This window comes from Coenobita brevimanus, chromosome 72 (genome assembly GCF_032717465.1).
Source record: "Coenobita brevimanus isolate Jiangsu-jjx chromosome 72, ASM3271746v2, whole genome shotgun sequence".
Classification (NCBI taxonomy): Eukaryota; Metazoa; Arthropoda; class Malacostraca; order Decapoda; family Coenobitidae; genus Coenobita; species Coenobita brevimanus.
Genome location: NC_137025.1, coordinates 28,450,996 through 28,469,245, shown reverse-complemented (window position 1 = coordinate 28,469,245; position 18,250 = coordinate 28,450,996). Strand labels below are relative to the sequence as shown.

At 40.2% G+C, this 18,250-nt stretch overlaps 1 pseudogene; it reads right to left on the bottom strand.

Moving 5' to 3' along the window:
- Positions 1–15,392: 15,392 nt before the first annotated feature.
- LOC145407361 (5S ribosomal RNA) lies at positions 15,393–15,511 on the bottom strand (annotated as a pseudogene).
- Positions 15,512–18,250: the final 2,739 nt, after the last annotated feature.

Here is an 18,250-nt window from a genome sequence, read left to right as displayed (position 1 = left end):
CCAGGTCTTTGTATCTGCCTCTTTCCCAAGTGTTTGTTTTGGGTGGCATGTATAGATTTGTCACAATTAATTTCCCTTCAAATGTGTTAATTTCTAGTGCAATCAGTTCTACTTGTGAGGGTATATCTAGTTTTATTTCTCTGACTTGTAGATTTTCCTTTGTTACGATTATAATTTCCCCTCCCTTTCTTAAATTCCTGTCTCTTCTCCATATATTGCATTCCTCTAAGTTTAGGGTATCGTTTGATATCTTTAGGGTTAGTTTAGTTTCAGTTAGGCAAATAATATTGTTCCTTTCCTTTGGTATAGTCTTCGATCTCTAATAACTTAGACACCATTCCATCTACACTTGAGTACATGAACCTAATCATCTTGTTTAGATACTAAACCATTACTTAGTCTGCTACCTAACTCCTTTTCCAATCCAATTACATAAAAAAAAAGTACTCTTCTCGTCCTCTGATCTTCCCTCGTCTTTGTTTTTGCCTCCTCCCTCTTCTCTTCTAGCATTCCCAATTCCTCTTGAGTTAGGCATCTTTTTATCCATACATTTTGAAATTCCTCTTTATCCATGAGTTTGTTTGCATTTTTAAAAATTTCCTCCTCAGTGTTCACACTTTGGAAGGTTACTTTCAGATGCCTTGACTTATTTCTCTCATATTTCCCAGCTTTTTGTGTTCCTCTTTGTCTGTATTACAGATTTCCTCTGATATGCTCATTATTTTTGTCTTTCGATTTTTCTTTTTAATTCTTCCTCCTTTATGCCAATGATTACTATAGATTTGTTGAGAGCTGCTGAATCTTTGACCAATTTTGGGTTGTTTAGGATTATTTTTTCACATCCTTTCTAATGCTCTTTTCTTCAACTCTTGTTTCTAAGTCTTTCTTTACTTTCACTATTTCAGCATACATAGTTTCCACATCATCTTTGTAACTTTGCATTACTTCATTCACTTGGGTTATCTTCTCTTCAGTATCACTGCTTTGGTCTATCAGACTACTTGCTTGTCTGTTTCATTTCTGAACTCCACAATAATTTCATGGTGTACAACTGTACTTGCCATTTCACCATTCTTTCTTTTAAGTGAACCCACCTCAACTGGCAGCTCATCAATTGTTGTGTCTTTCTTATTTATTTCCTGTACTAATTTTTAATTTTCCTCCTTGTGCATGCACAATTGCTTCTTAATTGCATCCGTTTCACTCTGAAATGTCCTTTCCAATTTGTTCACCTACTCTACTAATTTGTTGTATGTTTCCATTTCAACCAGTTTCTGACAGAAATCATCATCCTGTTTTCTACCTTTATCCCTTTTCTTTGTTTTTTCCATATTTATTTTACTAAATATGGTGGCCTTCTTGTGTTATTACTGAGAAGAAAAAAAAATACAAGTATGCATTTCCTTACTCGCCTATGGTACCGTAGTGGAAACAGCTGGGAACTTGATCAGCACATTCCTGCACAAATTGGCTGTATTCTGTTATTTGGGCAACACTTTTGCTTAAACTTGCTTCATTATATTAGAACACCATTTAGTTAAACCTAGTACTCAGCTTGACTCATATTAACCCGAGACGTCCCGTCGACATATGGGTACGTTGCAACATTTTGCATTTGCCAGTCCCGATGATGTACTGGTATGTCGTGCAATTGCAAGGTCTCTAATTTGCACAATTTTCAATTTTCACGCGTGATTTTTCGTACGTATACATGGGACACCTTCCTCTATTCCTCTACAAGATGCCAAGCAGGGACAATGCCTTACACCGCATAACCTCCCCCCCCCCCGATTGTCTCAGCAATTCATCTGTTACCAGTGACCTGGCCAATAAAGATATTGAGGGCCAGAGTGATTCCCCAACCAATGACAATGTGGAGGACAAAGTTTACATAACATTAGAGGAAGAAACGGTCAGAAATGATGATGATCAGGTAATGTGGCAAAAGAAGGTCAGGAATGGTGATGAGTTAGTGAGTGAAACAATGCTTATAATGCCTATATTACTGTTTGAAAACCAATATACTCTCATACTACATATAAATTCGTACCAAATAAATAAATAAATACCGTTTATGAGTGGTGTGGAATAGTTATCCTCCCATAGAACTCGTTTTCTTTGCAGCCAGCCTGATAGAAAACCCTGTAAGGTAAGAAGGTACTCCTACCTGTATCGAGTATTTTAAACCTCAGGTGAGCGATTTCTCTATGAATTTTAGATGTTTCTCACCAAAAGCGGAGGTTTTAGCAAAAAAAAAAATTTTCCAAAAATGGTCGGGACTGGGGGGTGTCGGAGGTGCGAAAGTGCTCGGGACATGACGGGTTAAGATACAATTTAGGTACGGCCAGTTGTAGCCAAGAGAGGCCAGCGCGGAGCGAGGTGATAAGATGTGTTCTCTCTCTGACGCCTCAACTGTGTGTGTGTGTGTCTGTGTGTGTGAGCAGTTTCTCAAGTTTCAACATTAGCCAATTCAGCCCAGTTACGTCATATTTTGCTTATCGTCCGTAACTTTAGATAGTTTTTTTCAGCTTAGTGATAATTTTTCGAGATGAAGGGATCATGCATCATTAACCACCTCACGACTTCGGTGATTTCTTTGGCTAAGAAAATGTGTCAAGTAGCTAAAATTATTTAAAACATAACACTGTCAAGTTGAACATGCCAATTATCCCAAATCCAGTCGAGTACACTTTCTAACTATCCATCGCACCTTCACCCCATATGGTTCACCTCTCCTATTCCATTTTTCCCTTCATTCTCTTAGTGCTCCTTCCCCCTCCCCTCAGTCTTTCCTCCTGTTGCTCTATCTGTTCCTTTCCTCTTTATTTTCTTCCTTCAAGCCTTCCATCTTACATTCCCTCCGTATTCACTGGTTCTATCATTCCCTTTTCTTCTGGCTCTCTTCTTTGTCTTCCGACTGTTCTTTCATACCTTTCTACCCCACCGGTCAATGCCTGCCTCTCCACTCCAATATCATTCTGCTGACTACCTCGCCTTTATGGCATTTTAGGTTGTTCGGCCACATTTTTTCCCTTTTCTTCTAACTCCTTCCCCCTTCTCCCATGTACTCCTCTATCTGCTACACTTCATGATGCTCAGTTATGTTCTCTCTTTTTTCCTTCCTTAATCATTCCTCCTCCCATTCCAGTTTCCCTCTGCCCTCTCATCGTTCTTTCCTCCTTCCCTCCCCTTCTCTTCCAAATCCTCCCGACATTCCTCCCACTCCTCCTCACTCCCCCACCCCTCCCAACACTTTTACCGCTCCTCTCACCTCCTTACCCCTTCCTTTCCTTACCCGTCCCCATATTTCTCCCTCTTTTACCCCTTCCTCAACGCTCTTCTCGTTCCTCCCTCTCCATTCCGCTTCTACACCTCTCGTCACATTGTTCCCTCTCCTTCTTCTCCCAATATTACTCCCTCTGTCTTCCCTTTCTCACCCCTTCCCTCATCTCTCCCTCTCATACCCCTCCTTTACTTCTCCCCACGTTCCTCCTTATCTTCCTTTCACCCGTCTCCCCCTTCCACATACATCTTCCCTCCCCTTCCGACTACCGTCCTCCCACTACCGTCACACGCACCATTAGACTCATTGCGATGGACCTGTCCCCTTCCACCCACTCACGCCTCCCTCCAATAGACGTGTTGCCAGTTCTGGGTATACATGGCCAGTGCACTCTGCCATGTACTTAGGAGCTTACGGTATATGTATTTCTTAATTTAATTTATCATTTGCACTTTGTGACTGGAGGGAAGCTGCCGCCATGTTGGCGATGACGTCAGCATTCATACTGCAGATGACGCTCCAGTCCATCACACAATACTTTACCAGTAACTGAGATGATAGTTGTACCTACATGGCCACCGTAGATCCAAATTATCCCCTTCAGGTATGTTGTGAAGGAATACTTTTCATGGTGTAAATAGGTGGTACCTGTTAGGTAAGTAAATTGTGATGAAATCGACTGGAAGTAACTTTCAGCTACACCATTCCCGAGCGGTGCCCGTACCTCATGAGGTGGAAAGTGTTTAATGTATGGCGTACAGCATTGCTCGTAGAGTTTATATTGGTATAATGCTCATGAATATTTAATATTTGACCTCTTCATTATTAGTTTTCTGAAAGAACAGTTTCAGTGAGTGACTGATTGTAAAGTAGCCTACCTTCAGGAGGGTGCGACTGAATACCGAATTGGCGGTCATTTACCGAATCAGGACTGATTCGGCACTTTTAATTGGTAAGTGTTATAGAATTTATCATCACATAGATTCATACTCACCTAATTATCTGAAATCCGGTCGTTTTTGTAGTTTACTAAAAAAAAAAAAAAAGATCCTGATCCACAGCGAAAACGCGCTAGAATTAGCGGAAGTGTTTCTCTTTCAGCTCAACAGCTTGCCTTGGCAGACTTCTGCTTTGTATTAATATTAATTTAACATACAAAAGCATTTATTCGCACTTTAAATCAGTATTTGTGCAAAACAGAAGTCTGTCAAGGTGTGTTGGCGATCTAAAGTAGAAATACCCAAACTTTAGCACGTTTTCGCTCTGAATCCTAATATTGTGTTAACAGTTAAATTTAACATATTTTTTTTTACCAAATTTCAGATTAGGTGTGTATGAACCTATATGGTGAAAAATATATTTTCACAACAGTAACTGGGAACTTCCGACAAGCAGCCTGCTACACTGCTTTCGTTTATCGTTTTTGGATGGTACACAGAGGAATAATTTCCGTAGTGTGCTTTTGTCTTTTACACATTGGAACGAAACATTAGCAATTATTCCTCTTGTCACTGGACATTCTTAGTGGTCAGAAATAAGCACAATGTATGCAGGCTAAACGCAAACGTAGACTAGGCTGCCTCTGAGTAGTGATGTCACGACCAATCAGAGGCCGTTTCAGATTGACGTGATTTTTCAGCTACTTTATTATTTTTTCATGTTTCTACACAAATTTTTTGGAAATAATGGTTGACATAGTTATTTTCTGCGTATTTTTTACCCATACACGTATCTTCAAAAAAATGTTGACCGGAAACTCGTCTATCCTCCTAATAGTTTGACGTTTTCTTCTCCGTTTTCCCATTACATTCTTTATTACAGTGTTCTTATTTTCTTATTAATCTCGTCTATCTCCTAGATTTCCACCTCCTCTCTTATCTGCGTTTCTTTGCCATTAGTTGACATCCACGAAGAGGATGAAACATTTAACATTCTGATGATTTGTTTCGTTTAAACAGACTTTACTGATTTTCCACACTGCCCACCGACAGGTAAGAAAAAAAAAGAAAGCATTTGTCATAGCATCAGTCGTATATGAAACAACCCTGGCATGATGGCGGATATCAGCGACGAACTGATGACATCTGAAGATGTGCGGGGATATATGTGAGATATAGTAGGTCTACCTGCCACCAGGAAACGAGCTGTCAGACGCACAAAACGAATAATTTCTGTATTACTGGTCGCGTAACTTCGCCAAAGGCAGGTCATAATTTATGTACAATGTAAATGTAACAATGTAGAAATGTAGTGATTATATTTTGGGTACAATGTAGATTGGACAGGTAAGTGAGCCTAAACAGCATTAATGGTGAGTCATCCATATCATCAGCATCATCAACAACATCATTATTTTCTATTTGAATATCAGCCTCTGTGAAGAAGTTTAGAGTACAGTGATACAAAGTTTTTGTTCCCACACAATGCGACTAAAGACACCGGTAACATGTGCAAATCATCATCACTGTCATTGCCATTTGCAATATTAATGTTATCATTATTACCGTTATCATTACCATCATCTTCATCATCATCATCACCACCACCACCTCCATCACAACTACCATCATTATTATCTTCAACGCCGACCTCAGTGAAGCAGTTAGAAGCCAGTGACATCAAGTTAATGTTCGTGTAAATATATGTTAGGGATTCAGTAATATGTACATATCAAAATCAGTGAAGGAGATAGAAAGGAAGGAACTGTAAAGTATCATGATGATGTACTCAGACTTCTCGGCTTGTGCAAGGAAAGAGGGAGAGTAAAAATCTTTAAAGTGAAAAGGTCTGAATGAATGGGAACAAAAAGAGACGATACAGAAATGTGAGAACAGTGCAGCAAAAATCGCAGTAACGGAATTTGGAATGGCGAACGAAATAGAGAGAAGGATGACAGGTTTTTGATTCGGTTCCGAACAAGAAGAAAGACGGTGAGTGATGAAATTAATGGAGAATATATGAAAGGAAGGAGAAAGAGAACATAAATCAGTAGAAGGAAATGCCGAGGGGAGAAAACAAAAGAGGAAAAAGGATATGATGATTAACTGCTTACCAAATGTACAAAAGGAATACAAAAGAGAAGCAAACAGCAACAGACCTAATGGTCCTTTCGAGGCTGCTTGTTACAGAGAAGACTATCATCACGATATATAATTCTACAAGTTGAAGGTAAGGATAGTAAAGCAAGAAGGCTCTCCCCCACCCACCAAACCCTCCAGTCGAAGCTGGCAGGAAAAAAAAAGTGAGAAGGACCACCATGCAGCATGGAAAAACTGTCATGGAATTTTCATAGGAAAGACTGAAAAGTGGTAAACTAAAATCTGTTCTACTGTATCAACACTTCACGTGTCAGTAAGCTACAATTATCATTAAGCACACAGTATTTCCCTGCTGTAGTTTCATCACTATCTGAAGTAGAGTAAAACAGCTTACATTATATTCAGTCACTTTAGCGGAGATCTTTTTACCATTAGTGTAGGTTTAGCTATTTGAATCTATAGGATTTAGAATAGGTTGGCGACTTGTCTTTTAGGTTTAGACTGAGAATTTCTTTTCTAATAAAACAAATATAAAGAAAATAATATATATATATATATATATATATATATATATATATATATATACACGTGTGTATGTATGTGTGTATAAAAGTGTGTGTATATTTGCATGGGTGTGTGTATGTATGTATATATATATACATGTTTGTATATATATATATATATATATATGGACATATAAGTGTATACATACGTATATTGCCTTAATGACCAGGGGCTTCGGCCCCAGTGGCCGATAGGCAAAACAAAATAAAAAATAAAATAAAATAAAATAAAACAAAAAATCAGTCATAAATGTGTTTAGCTAGGGATGTGAAGCGAGATACTGTACTTATCCAAGCGATTTTTGAATGTCACCACTGTACTGCTATCAGCGCCATCCCTGGGCAGTTTATTCTAAATGTTAACAACCCTGTTAAAGAAAAAAAAAAAAAATGCTTGGCTTCATGAGACGGGAAATGCTTTCCAATACTTATACCCATTACCTCTAGTATAGTTCGAATGATCAATTGCAGAGTACTTGGCAGCATCGATATTATCGATTCCTTTATCTTCAATACTTGAATCAGATCCCTTTGTAGTCTGCAGTTTGATAGGTTATATAACTTCAGCTCATATAATCACTTCTTTGAAGATTTGTTACTCAGTGTGGGTATCATTTTTATTACTCGTCACTGCACTCTACTTTTTTTTTTTTTTTCCCTGGCCTATCAACCATTGGGGCCGAAGCCCCTGGTTATTAAGGATATATATATATATATATATATATATATATATATATATACACACACACTTCCATGCATACATACAGACACAATTTCATGCAAACGTACATATATATATATATATATATATATATATATATATATATATATATATATATATATATAATTTTATTTATTTTTTTGTATTTTTATTTTTTTTCTTGGTTTTATATTTTTTATACCTTATAAAGAAAAACTAATCTAAAGACCCTAAAACTAATCACCTAACAGACAAATGGGTAACTTATGCTTAATCCTACAGAGACAAATAGCTAGGCTTAAACTAATGATAAAAATACCTCGACTAACAGAACACCATCGACTGCAGATATGTTATGCCTTTCTACATGACATACCTGCACTCATCACCTGGTGACCGTCAGTCGAGGCACAACCTAATATATGAAAGGGAACCAGACGAGTCAGGAACATTTCCATATACGTCAGCTGTCGTCCCTAATTAGAATAACTTAAGTAAGATAGTATAATGTATTTACATAATTTGTACAAAAAGTGAAGAACCTCGCCCAGCAGGCCACCATCGACTGCAAGTGCCCAATACGTTCCTATATTGCACACTTGCACTCAGCAGCTGGTGACTGTCAGGCGAGGAACTTGGCTTAATGTATGGGACATCTATATTAGAAATAGATAGGTGGAAGGAGGAATTATTTAAAATATGTCAACTGTCAACCCTAATTAATATTACAATATATACATATTTACCGTTGATAAAAACCATAACCACACAGTATAAAAGTCACATCACTCTGATCAGTCTGGTGTCTCTCAAGAAAGCCATCAATTTATCAAACATAACAATGTCCCCATCACCCAGAATTGTGGAAAGGGTGAAGGGGACGTCTACTGCGCCGCAGTAATTTATAAGTGAAGCACGTTCACGAATAAATCGCCGACAGCGCAGGATGACATGACTGATAGATAACACCGCATTACAGATGTCACAGTGCGGTGGGAAGCGTCTTTTCATATATGGTTTCATGTAGGTTAAAATGGTGGCATTGAGCCGTAACCGTGCCAACACTTTTTCTTCTAGGCGACTGGGACGGTTGGCAGTGTCCCAGTCGCCCAGGTACGGTTTACAATGTAAGTTGGAATATTTAGTCTGGTCCACTGACCTTGCCACAGAAGATTTTTTTATTTCTTTCCGAGAGATAGACTCTACCGTAGATCACGAGGAACGTCCCAAGTCTCCTCGAGCTCTACAGCCGACTTTGCACATAAGTCAGCCTGCTCATTGCCGTAGATACGACAATGACCAGGCACCCAGATCAGCGTGAATGACTTGTTGCATGAATGCAACTTATTAATGATGTGGCCCTGGATCTTGTGAGAGTCCGTAGTGCAAGATGCAATTGCCTGAAGGGCTGATTTTGAATCTGAAAATATGACAAATGAGTCATGCCTAGAATTGAGAGCCTAGTCTATGGCTTTGTCAATAGCAAAAAGTTCTGAAGTAAACACAGATGTGAGTCGGCAACCGAAACCTGAGGGCACATTCAATCACACACTTGCACCCACACATTCACTCGACTTGGAGCCGTCGGTGTACAATTGATGGGACCCCAAGTGACGAACAATGATGTTACGAAACAAGTGGTGGACCTCCGCCTCTGGCACCTTGGCCTTTGGTGCTGGGAGCCATGTAACATCCACTGTAAGGCCGGGTGGCTCCCAAGGCGCTATATTTTTAAGCACCAACTTGTCACAGTCACTGGGGTCCACACCAAGCTCCTGAGTCAGTAAATGGAGGCGAGCGGCAAGTGGCCGACGCACCCCCCCCACCAGAAGGTGGTGGTATTGACGCAGGGGGGTACAGGCCACATTGCCGATATTACTTTTCCTAAATGTCCTTACGCCATAGGACAAGGCCAGGTGGTCACGGTGAATACGGAGGGGAGGCACATTCGCCTCCACTTCCATACGAGCCACACGGGTACATTGAACGGCTCCAAGACACATTCGCAAACATTTATTCTGTAGCACATCCAATCCTTTCAGCGTGGCATCGGATGCTGAGCCATACACCTGTGCGCCATAGTCTAGCTTCGATCGAATAAGGGACTTATACACCATTAATAAAGATTTTCTGTCGGCACCCTAGGTAGTACCCGCTAGGTACTTGAGGACATTTAACGGTTTATCACAACGAGCAAGCAAAGTATTAACGTGAAGTTTAAAATTAATTCTACGATCAAAATGTATTCCTAAAAATTTTACAGAATTTTGAAAAGGTACCGCCTGATTATCCAAAGTTAAGCACAAATTAAGTACGTTACGATTAGTGAAGACTATAGCAGCACACTTACGGACGGAAAACTTAAATCCCCACTGCAAGGCCCATTGGTGGACGGAGTCAAGGGCTGCTTGAATCCGCCCAGCCGAAAATTGTGCATTACGGGAAGAGTGCCATATTGCACAATCGTCAGCGTAGAGCGAGTATTTAAGATTCCTGGGGATGGGAGCTGATGATAGAATATCATTGATCATAATACTAAATAAAGTAGGACTAAGCACACTTCCCTGTGGCACTCCGTTTTCCTGGATAAATATATCCAATGTTACGTTACGGGGCAATTTGACAGAGAAAGTTCTGTCCCTTAAGAAATTTGAAATAAAAATAGGCAAATTTCCTCTTAAACCATAAGCATAGAGCTTCATTAGTATACCGTGTCGCCAAGTCATGTCATAGGCTTTTATGGATGTCCAAGAACACCCCTATCATGAATTCTTTATTGGCAAATGCCTCTACAATACAATGCTCCAAATTCATTAAATGATCTAGTGAACTTCTGTATTTACGGAAGCCACATTGTTGATCATTTAACAAATTCTTCAACTCTAAAACAAAAAGAAGCCTATTGTTTACCATACGTTCCATGATCTTACATAGACAAGAAGTCAACACAATAGGATGAAATGAAGTGGGATTCATAAGACGACCAGCCTTTTTGGGTATCGATATGACGTGCGCAAAGTGCCATGAGTTTGGGAACGTTCGAAAGGCCCAAATCTCATTGAACAATGCTAACATCTTAAACAGGTTGTCCTGATTAAGATGCTGGATCATACCGTACATGATGGTGTCTGGTCCAGGGCTGGTGTCTTTACAGGATTTAAGGGCAAGGAGCAGTTCATCTAGCGTAAACTCTTGGTTGTACGGGGAGTCTACGTCTTCTGTGGCAAAGTCTAATATCTGTAGTTCAGCCATGCGTTTATGATGTTGAAAACGCGGATCATAATTGGCTGAGCTACTTACATGAGAAAAACTCCTGGCGAGGATGTTAGCAACGTCCATGGGCTCGTCATACGTGGTGTTATTCACCTGCAGGGTGGTCACAGGGAAGTATGGGCGTTTATTATTTAATATTCTTATAGTGGACCAGACTTTATGTAATGGTGTTGTACGAGCCACCGTGGACACAAAGGACCGCCAGGAGTCACGTTTGGCCCTTCTTATTATTCTCCTTGCCTCAGCCCGTGCCTGTTTGTATGCAATAAAATTTTCCTCAGTGGGCTGACTATCAAAAATCCTGTATCTCCTATTGCGTTTTCTTAATGCTTGTCGGCAATCCACCGTCCACCAATGTGCTCTATGCTTCGCATGAACTGTAGAAGTCTTGGGAATAGCAGCCTCAGATGTATGTAATATGGAAGTAGTTATATTTTCGACCTTAACATCCATGGTCTCCCCAGATATATCTAAATTGGCGATCCTTGAGAAGGATCCCCAATCTGCTTTCTTATAGTTAAATTTTGGAGGTGGAGGGTCCGAAATGATGTTGCATGTATAAGAAAGACAGATGGGTAAATGATCACTTCCCAAGGAGTCGTCGTAAGGGTCCCATGAGAAAGCTTGATGTATACCAGGGGAGGCCAAAGATAAGTCAATGGCCGAAAAGTTACCAGTACGATCATCTACACGAGTCGCTCTACTATCGTTCAGAAGACAGAGGTTGGACTGTAGTATTAGGTCGGCTACTTGCTCCCCACGACCATCAATCCTCAAGCTACCCCATTGATAGTGATGGGCGTTAAAATCGCCTAACACTAACTTATTTCCAGGAAGATGTTCAAAAAGTGTATTTAAAGCATCACTATCAATAAGGCCATGTGGAGGACAGTACAGAGAGCAAATAGACAGATACATGTTATTAAATTTTACTCTGCATGCTACAGCTTCCAGAGTAGAATTTAGAATCACTTCCGTTTGTGGGTGTGATTTGTGTGTGTATATGGCTACTCTGTGACCTGCATATCTTCTATACGGGTGGTAGTGTTTTAACTGTGGAGGATCAGGATGATCCTCCAGGTGCATCTCCTGTAAACAAACAACGTCTGGCCTGTGTATAGAAAGCAAGATTGCTATATCTTGTAATTTATTCCCAGTACCTCTACAATTCCACTGTAATATAGTGAATGTGGTGGTTTAAGATTTACATTGGAGGCCAGTATGCTTAGGCTTTTTTTGCCGCCCGCCAGCAGGCGAGCGGCTACCGGCGGACCTATCCCGGTGCTTGGCGACGGAAACCTCCATGTTTTTGTCAATAACTAAGGGCCCAGATTCCACCGAGGAAGAGCTCCCTTTTCTCTCCCTCGCTGGGCCAGGAGCAGGAAGAACATGAGAACGTGACTTGGTGAGGGTGGTCATATTATTCTTACTAGAGTTGTCAGGCTTCGGCTTAGGCTTGACTGACCGAGAGGCAGCAGCAGCCTGAGAGTAGGAAGGTGCAACAGGGGTGTCAGTTTGAGAGGTGGATTGGACAGGAGGCTCAGATGGAGAGGTAGAATGTGAGGCAAGAGGAACAGGTTCAGGGTCAGTCTGTGTTTCCACGGTGCACATGACGGGACGGGACATTACCGCCGAAGCATAGGACATACTCGGCATGGGAGTTGCATGCAACTCCTTCACCTTTTTCCTAGCTTCGTAGTAGGAAATGCCCTCAGTTGCTTTCACTGGACAGACCTCCTTCTCCTCCTTCCAGTTGGGACAATCCCTAGAGGAAGTGGAGTGTGCGCCCTTGCAGTGAAAATAACGTACCGTCTCCGATGTGCAGCGTTCAGCATCATGTCCCTGTGTTCCACATTTGCCACATACTGACTGGGAAGCCCGACAAGTCTTATCACCGTGCCCATACAATTGGCACCTTAAGCAATGAAGTGGATTAGGGATATAAGGTCTGACGTTAACAATTTCGTATCCAACTTTAACATGGTCTGGGAGTGACACTTTTCCAAAAGTCAAGACAATGGTGGCAGTCTTCGTCCTCACGCCTTCGGAAAATCTAGTGATAAACCGGGCACTGATTACATCCTGCTGGGCAAGTTCCCGTATGATCTCGTCCTCTTCCATAACCATGAGATCCCTGCAGGTGATGACACCCTTGCAGGAATTCATGGCGTGCGGGATCTTCGGCTCGACATCATATGAATGGAATTTACTCAGTTTCATCAAGTCTTTTACCTGGGATGAGTTTACTATTTTGATGAGGAGGTCTCCGTTACCAAGTTTTTTTACTTGTTCCACCTCCCCAGCACAGTAATCAATCACTTTCTTGATGAGGAAAGGATTGAGACTGCTCAAGGGAGTAGAACCTAAAGCATGTAGGGTCATATATTGGGCATTATTTACAGGGATGTCCAAGAGATGTGTCTGGGGCCGTTCAGTCTGCGGGCGGTCAGTCCGTGAATCTGTCGGGGTATCGTCAGGACCACCTCCCCCCCTGAAGGGAGGGGAGGCAGTAGGGTTGTCTGCCATAGGGACCACTTTCCCCTAACGGGGGAAGTGGGAAGTCCTTTGGGAGAGGGAAGGAATAGTGGTTCAGGTAAGGAAACTGAGGTCACGGGAAAGTGATTACCGATCATAGCACAGGTGTGTGTGTGTGTGTGTGTGTGTGTGTGTGTGTGTGTGTGTGTGTGTGCGCAAATGTTGTATAGGAGGGTAAGAAGCTGGGTGAAGAGAGGGGATGGAGATGGATGAGGAGGGGGGGCTGGAAGGAAGGAGGGTTGATGTTTTGAGTCTAGGGGGGATAGTTTGAGGAATATTTCTTATTGACAGTATATTAGGCCACAGAATTTGATAGGTGATAAGATCCATTACTCTGTTGAATGGTATTGGAACTGCATCTTTTTAAGTCTGTTTCTTGGTACAAAATTTTTCATTTTCCCATTTCATTACATTATTTGTATTAAATCTGTGAGCTACACATGCGTTGTTGGTGTTGTACCGGCTAATTGCATGTTTGTGTTCTTTTATTCTCTCATCTAAATCACGACCTGTTTCACCTATGTAGATCTTGTCACATACTGGACATGGACTGGAGTAAACACCTCTCGGCCGTGTTGCTTGAACAGAGATATTTTTAAGACATCTCAGACAGTGGGTGATATTGTCAGGCAAAAGGTACGAACCAACAACACGCCGAGAGAGATGTTTAGCCTATTCCATGAGTAGTATATATTAGGTCTACATAGGTGAAATAGCGAGATTTAGCAGAGGGAAGAAAAGAACACAAATATGCAATAAGCTGGAACAACACCAACAACACATGTGTAGCTCACATAGTTAATCCTGGTCATGTGATGATATCGAAAAATGCAAAAATTTTGTACAAGAAAGAGCAGTGAAAGTGAGAGGACGTCACGTCTCTTCGCTCTGCACTTGCCACTGTTGGTCGCAACTGGCCACACCTAATAATACCCTTAGGCCTGCATGAATTAAGTGATGTTCTAATATAGTAATGCAAGTATAAGCTAAAGTGTTGTCCAGATAAAAGAATACATCAATCAGTTCATGGAATCCTCTGATGCAAAGCATCATCAGCTGGGTGTTGTCATCTTCACCAGGCGGGTAACAGGGAGATGCAAATTTTTAAGTAAAAGTTATCATTCTAAGTAAGAATTACTGTATCTTTCTGCAAGATGAGCACCATCTTTAGTGAAGTGAATATGGAAGAGGTTAAGAGAAAGGAAGAAGGTAGATGACAGGATGATGATTTCTACCCAGTCCTGGTTGAAATGGAAACACATAATAAATTAGTAGAGGAAGTGAATAAACTTGAGAAAGCTTCTCAAAGGGAAATAGACGGAATTAAGAAGGCATTACGCATGCAGAAGGAAGAAAATGAAAATTTAGTTAAGGAATTAAACAGAAAAGACACAACAACAGATGAGCTGTCAGTTGAGGTAGTCTCACTGAGAAAGAAGGCTAGTGAAATGGCAAGTGCAGTTGTCAACCATGAGAGTATTATGGAGGAGTTCAAAATGATAGAGACAATTAGGTAAGCAAGCACTCTGTTAGACCAAAGCAGTGATACTGAGAAGATAACCCAGGTGAACGAAATGATGAGAAATTGCAAAGCTAAAGTACAAACCAGGTATGCTAAAATGGTGAAAGTAAAGAAAGATTTAAAAGTTGAAGAAAAAAAAAAAATCTTTAGAAAGGGAGTTAAAGAAATCATGAAAAACAACCCACGACAGTTCAAAAATTCAGCAGATATCAACAAATCCATAGTAATCACTGGAATAGATAAAGAAATAAGAAACGGAATCTCACGAGTCAAAAACGACATAAGAACAACCCAAAACTGGTCAAAAATTCAGTACATATCAACAAATCCATAGTAATCACTGGAATAGATAAAGAGATTCATCATTCATTCATTGCCAGACGCCATGTATCCCAGACGGGGTGGCCAACGGCTTAGAGTTAATTGTTTTACAGGGAGGGGCACTAATCCTCCACCAACCCCACTTGACACGTAGGGATGCCAACAGCATCTGGTGTTCCCAGGCGGTCACCCATCCAAGTACTAACCAGACCCGACGTTGCTTAACTTCGCTGATCGGACGGGAAGCGGTATACTCAACGTGGTATGAATCTCAGAAGTCAAAAAAGAGATGGTAAATAAAACGAACATATTGAAGGAAGTATCAGAGGACACCTGTGATAAAGATAGAGGAACACAAAAGGCTAGAGAAATATGAGAGAAATAAGTCAAGATCTCTGAAACTAACCTTCGAAAGTGTGAACACTGTGGAGGAAATACTAAAGAATGCAAACAAACTCCTGGAAAAAGAGAAATTAAAAAAAATATATAGATAAAAAAATGCCTAACTCAAGAGGAATTGGAAATATTACAGGAGAAGAGGGAAGAACCTAAAACAACAAATGAGGAAAGAGCAGAAGAAGAGAGGAGTATTTTTATTTTTTACAAAGTAATCAAGAAAATGGCACATAAACAACAGGGAGTAAGAAAAGGGAAGGTAGTAGACTCAAACTATATTAAATACGTAAACAATATGATTAGGTTAATGTACTCAAATGTAGATGGAATGGTATCCAGATTATTTGAGATAAAAGACTATAACAAAGAAAAAAACATTATTTACTTGATGGAAACAAATTTAAGCCAAAGTATATCAAATGACACCCTAAGCTTTGAGGATTACAATGTATGAAGAAGACATAGAAATCTTAAAAAGGGAAGAGGAGTTCTGGTATGAACAAAGAAAAATCTAATAGCCAAAGAGATAGAACTAGTTATATATACCCTAACAAGCAGAACTGATTACTGGAGATTGACACATCTGAAGGGAAAAAAAACTGTGGCAAATTTGTACATGCCACCCAAAATAAACACTTGGGAAAGAGGCAAATATGAAGCTCTGGCGAAAGCACAATTCAGAGTTTAAAAGCTATACTAGATATAATGGAAAAGAAATCTGAAAGAATTATAAAGACTGGAGATTTCAATACAAATATAAATTGGAATACTCTTGATGTTAGAAGCTATGAAAGATGTTGGGATCAAAAGCTCCTAGATCTTGTACAGGAGGTTTTCCTAACACAATATGTAAAGGAAAACACCAGGAAAAGTGGACCAGATGATCCGTTATTACTAGATCTTATATTTACCAGGCAAGATAATGAAATGATATCGACAACATAACGTATCACCTTCCATTTGGCAAAAGTGACCATACAGTATTAAATTGCACCTTCAGGAATGCATATGATATAGTTAGCAGTAATGAAAGTTACAAAAAACCTACACTACAAAAAGAACAACTACAATGACTTAAAGAAGTACTTCAAAGAAATAGATTGGAAAAAAGGAGCTTTGAGGACAAGATACAAATGTTGCATATAGAAAATTCTGCGATTTTTATGTAACGGGTCCAAAATTATATCGCCCGGCACAAAGAAACAGATATTAAGATAAGGAAGTGGTTTAACACAGAATGTAAAATATCAAAAGAGAAAAGAGTCTTGCTGTGCAGCAGTGTTGGTACTGGTGTATCAGATGCAGAAGTTTTGGCGTGGGAGTGTCAAGTGCGGCAGTGTTCGTGTGGGAGTGTCTGTAGCAGTGCTTGTGTAATAGCGATATTGTCAGAATGTCAGATTCGGCAATGTTGATGTGGAAATATCAGGTGCAGCAGCGTTGGTGAGTTTCGGTGTGGGAGTGTCAGGTGCAACAGTGTTGGTGTGGGAGGGTCAGATGCAGCAGAGCTGGTGTCGGAATATCAGGTGTAACAGTGCTGGTGAGGAAGTGAGAGGTGTGTCAGTGTGTAGTGTGGCAGTGTATGGTGTGGCAATGACAGGTGGGCATTGTGTGTTATGGAGCATAATGTGGTAACTGTAGGCGTTGTGCGATATAACAGTGTGAGATACGACAGTGAGAGACGTGGCAATATTTAGGGAAGAAATGTATAATGTACGAGTGTAAGGTGTGACATTTTTAGGTGCTAAAAGCTTAGTGTGGTCATTTGAGATGCATGTTTAGTATGACAGTGTGAGGTATAACTGTCAGCGATATGCGAGATGTGTCAGTGTGTGAGACAGACCGTGATGTACCATGCACTGAAGCACTATGACATGTAGCAGTTCGAACGTGCGAGAGTCCAAGAACTTTTAATATTAAAAATAAATTTTTCGGAATATTAAAGTCATTATCAGTTTATTTTTTATTTTTTAATATAACCTTAAGTACTGTTTGTAAAAATAAAAACTAGAGTAAAGTAAAAGGGGTGTGGACAATATATATTATCTGAAGCGCTGGTCAAACATATATAATCAGATTTGGGGGGATAAAGATGAGATCTGTTTAAAACTTGAAGAAATATGGTTTTAAACTGTTGAAGTAAAGCTGTTCTTCTTTATTTCTCCCGTTTCTTTCATCGTTGCATCGGAATAGTCCCTCCTTGTTTATTTTTCCATTTTGTCCTCCATCTCTCTTGACCGATTACCCATTCTTCTTCATCTTCTTCACTGTCATAGTTCACAAATGTGCTTCGAAAATCTCTCCTCATCCCTAATAACCAGTATCATTCCCTCTGTTTCCTTTCTTCTCTACTCTTCAAAATCTCTCACTTGTTTTCCCATTTCTGCCATCTTTTTCATATTTTATTCACACTAACATGACAAGATTTTGTCTCCTGTTCACCGAGTATTTTGTCCTTCAACTTCCTATTACTCTTTTCTCCGCCCGTATCATTTTTCTTCCCCTTTCATTTCTACGCTTCCATATTCTTCCGTTCTTTTTTTTTTTTTCATGTTGCTTTATGTCTCGGATTGTTTGGTTATTCTGTTCTCCTCAGAGTTTCTTTCCTAATTTCCTTTTCGT